Source organism: Macaca mulatta, chromosome 20 (genome assembly GCF_049350105.2).
Source record: "Macaca mulatta isolate MMU2019108-1 chromosome 20, T2T-MMU8v2.0, whole genome shotgun sequence".
Lineage (NCBI taxonomy): Eukaryota > Metazoa > Chordata > Mammalia > Primates > Cercopithecidae > Macaca > Macaca mulatta.
In genome coordinates this window covers 24937017-24941777 of record NC_133425.1, presented here as the reverse complement: position 1 = coordinate 24941777, position 4761 = coordinate 24937017, and positions in this window count along the sequence as shown.

Sequence of the window (4761 nt, the reverse complement as noted above, 5' to 3'; positions counted from 1 at the left end):
TGGGAGTGAGTCAAGATTGCACCATTGCACTCTAGCCTGGGCAACAGAGTGAGACCCTGTCTCAAAAAAAAAAAACAACAACAACAACAAAAAAAAAAAAAAAAAAAAACTACAGCAGAGATTGCCAGTTGCCAAAAATTGTCTATTTTTCCTCCTTCACTAACAATGAAATCTGATTTTTATTTGAGGTAGCAGTGCATTTATAAAAAGCTACTCTGCCCCACCTTCCTTGAGGCTACATTTGGCCATATGATGGTGTTCTAGTCAATGAAATGTAGATGGAAATGTTGGGTTGAGCTTCCAAGAAAGTTTTGTAAAAGAAGTTACTTCAGCTGAGACATCTGCCCCCTTTCCCTTTCTTTCTTCCTCCAACTTCCTGCCTCAAATACAGGCATGATGATTAGAGACACAGCAGGCATCTTTGACCATAAGGTGGTCAAAAGCCAATGGCTCATATCACCAGAAAGATACAAGGAGCTGGGTCAATCATGAAATTGACTTTTTAGACTTGAGAGGCTTCCTCCAGACTTTGTCTTACATTGAAGAGAAATAAACTTCTCTTTTTAAATCAATTTTAATTTTAGTTTCCTAATACAGGCAACCAAACCCAATCCTACTAAGTGATTCAGAAATTATTCAGTTGCTGCAAAAGTAATTGCAGTTTTTCACATGACTTTTTATAAAGTGTATGTTTAATTCAGCTATAAATGTCCCTAAAGTGATTGTAACCCTTTAAGGAATGTATTTCCAAATAAATCTTCCTGGAAGAGTCATAATATGTGTAACCAAAGTCTACTGCTGAAAGAAACTATCACTGAAATATTTACTGTATGAACAGTCTCTTCTGTGAATACTAAGTGACTGGAGTAGTGAAAAAGACTGAGGCAAGTAAAGTAAAGGGGAAACTTCTCTTCAGATGGTTAAAAGAGAAGAAATCATGCTTTTGACACTGTAGGGAGGAGGAAATGCTGTTTTCTGTGTAAGCAGTGGCTCTTCTATTTTTCTTTTTCCTGAAAGGTTTGATTGCGTGGTCTCTGAAAAGAGGTTAAGAAGAAAAGACAGACAGTGAAAGTGTGAAGGAAAATCTCAAAAGTGTGCTCAAAGCTGAGATCCAGCTGAGGAAAAAAAAAAAAAAAACCTGGAAAGGGGGTTATTTGGAGGCTTTGGTGACAATCTTGCCTGTTTGATGGAAATCTGAGTTGGTCCTAGGAGGCCTGGATACCAAGTTAGGATTCACAGTGAATTATAAGGTTGGCTCCTCTACTGGATCTGTCCTGTTACTCAGATCAAATGAGCATAGCCCACTATCACCACCTAATGGAAGCATACCTAAATTACAGGAGCAAAACTGGTGGAAAGGCTTAATACACAGAGAACATTCCTTTTCCATTTTCTTAAACTTCTCTCAGTTACTGTTCTGCCATTACCTATCCAGATAATAATGTTCTTTATGTTTAAAGTTATGTTTATTGTGGTTACATTTATGACATATTTACAGCTTACAAAGAACTTTTGTATACACGTTCTTCTCCAATTAGCACAGCATATCTATAAAGTTATTGGGAAAGGTTAGAAAACTAAGGCTCAGAAAGATTAAAGGATGAACTAAAATGCTCTTTAAAAAGGAGACATCTTAGGCCAGACGCAGTAGCTCACTCCTGTAATCCCAGCACTTCGGGAGGCCAAGGCTGGGCCTTTAGGTCAGCATTACTTTAGGTCAGCAGTTCAAGACCAGCCTCGTCAACATGGCAAAACCCTGTCTCTACTAAAAATTCAAAAATTAGCTGGGGTTGGTGGCATGTGCCTGTAGTCACAGCCACTCAGGAGGCTGGGGCAGGAGAATTACTTGAACCCGGGAAGCGGAGGTTTCAGTGAGCCAAGATCATGCCACTGCACTCCAGCCTGGGTGACAGAGCAAGACTCCATCTCAAAAAATAGAAAAAAAAAAAAAAAGACGGAGGGGGACATCTTACATTCTTAAGTTTTTTGACATAATGTAGTGTTCATTTCCACTAATCCATGCTGACATTAGAATAAATGTGGAGGGATTTCGTCTTATGTTTCATTGGTCAGGAATCAGTTTTTCTCTGAAGTGTTTCATAGGGATGAATAAAGAGAGGGACTAAACCCTATTCATTCAATGTGACTCTCTTTGGGCATTAGTAATAACGAAGTATAGGTGTCATCAGTGACAAGTTAGTGTTGTCTGAGAAGTGAAAGCAATATTTCTGCCTACTGTCACTGACTGAACCTCCTCTGCTGGGCCAATTCCACAGTACTGAGTAAATCCTCTTACTACCATCCTTTTCTTTAGCCATTTAACTTACAAGATTATTATTTTTATAAAAACGAGAAATGCCTTTTCTGTCACTGCTCACAAAGAAACTACTGAAATTTCTACTCATTTCAAAATCATTTGTCTACTTCTTTAACTTTCATCCAAGTCAAGTTTGTTGTGAATCCTGGCAGCTGAAAGTGAAGCTCAGAAGGACTGACCATCAAGATTAGATTCAGAGCAAGTTATGAAGCATTTTCATGTGGTTTATATAATTTGATCCAATAATCCAGCATTGCAGCCACTGGCATTATTTTCAGCTTGTATCTAAGAAAACTGATACTGTGAGACTTAAATGTCTTACTCAGAACAGAAAGTGGTGGAGCTATAAAGTAAATGCAGGATTTTTTTAAACTCCAAACTTCAAGCTTTTTCCACAACACCACATTGAATTAAGATTTCTACCTGGTCTCTGTATAAAATAAGGGTTAGAGCCAGCAGATTAGCCACAATGCAGAAGATGTGGAATAATTTTTACTTTTGAGTTGCCCATCGTGATGGTTAATTTTATGTTTCAACTTGACTGGGCTAAGTGATGCCCAGATATTGTTTTTGGTGTGTTTGTGAGGGTGTTTTGGGAGGAAATTCACATTTTAATCAGTAGATTGAGTTAAAAAAAAAAAAATTGTCATCATCAGTGTGGAAGGACCCAAATAGAACAAAAAGTCAGAGGAAGGGCAAATTCTCTCTCTCTTCAAGTGGGGACATTCAACTCCTGCTCTTGGATACTGGCGTTTCTGGATCTCAGGCCTTCTGACTAGGACTGAGTTACATCACTGGCTTTCTCCTGAGTCTCCAGCTTGCAGATGGCACGTCATGGGACTTCTCATACTTCATAATCACATGAGCCAATTCCCATAATAAGTGTCTTCTTATATATTTATATCTGTCTACATCTATATAATATAAAAATGTGTATATCTTATTGGTTCCGCTTCTTTGCTGAACCTTGACTAACATACTCATGATACACAAACTGTTTCAAAGACTTATAAAAGAAATTCATAAAGCTTAGAATCGCCATGAAATAAATTAGATTATTATTCTTACTATAAAAAGGGCTTTTTAAAGTCATTTTTTAAATCCTAATTCTAAAATGAAGAAAGCAAAGATCACGACTAGACAATTGGTATAAGAAAAAATGTAAATAAGTACAAATATTAAATGATACTAATAATTAAAGACATTTTAAGGACACACAATCGTCTTTCACTTCTAGAGCCAAACTACTAATTGAGTAATTGATTCTCCAGAAAATTAGTAATGGCCAAGGTCTATTAAACTGGCAAATACTCAGTATGGGAAGATGTAAGCTCTCTCATAAACTATCTGTAGCAGTGTAAATTGACTCAGTCATTTTGGAAATGTGAGATATTCCAGAAACATGGAGTAATATGGGTAAACGAGTCCAAAATGTTCATACTAAGGAGTTCTGGGCCGGGCGCGGTGGCTCAAGCCTATAATCCCAGCACTTTGGGAGGCCGAGACGGGCGAATCACGAGGTCAGGAGATTGAGACCATCCTGGCTAACATGGTGAAACCCCGTCTCTACTAAAAAATACAAAACACTAGCCAGGCGAGGTGGCGGGCACCTGTAGTCCCAGCTACTCGGGAGGCTGAGGCAGGAGAATGGCGTAAACCCGGGAGGCGGAGCTTGCAGTGAGCTGAGATCTGGCCACTGCACTCCAGCCTGGACAACAGAGCCAGACTCCGTCTCAAAAAAAAAAGGAGTTCTGGATTAAAATCAGCAGCCCAATCTAAACTTCTCAGTAAAATTTGAAAACTCACAATATACTCCATAAACTAGGATTGATACAAGTTAATGTCATTGTAAAGAAAAATTGGCCAATAAGTATTAGAGACACAAATCAGGATTAAAAATTACAGCTGATAGGCTAAATGTTCTAAGTTGGCACCAAGAGCCTCTAAGCCTTAATTGACAATTAAATGAGGGAGTTTCAAAGGAAAGGCAAGCCTGCTGACATGCACAGTAGAGAAGGCACTGAGTTAGCTATAATGTGCTGCTAAGAAAGGGTTATATCTAAAGACTACTTACATTTGCTCTGAGGATTCTATTAACAAATATACAAATATTAAAATGGATGGAGGTGAAAGTCCATTTTTAGCAGAGTCATACTTACTTTACAACCATATAATTATGAATCATATTCTGGCTAGAAAAAAAGCAGTTCTTCTGAGACATAATAATTTCAAAGGTGTTACCTACCATCTTTTAAATGTAACTCCTAAATATACACAAGTGTGTCTTAGGAAATGTTTATTTTTGCAATGTTGATTATCTGAAAACATGAAATACATGCCAGCATTATAACAAATAACCCTCTCCCTATAATCTCATTGACGTTGGCAGCAGCATCATTTAAGTCACTTGACTTGACTCATGAATCAGATAACATCAAGACTCA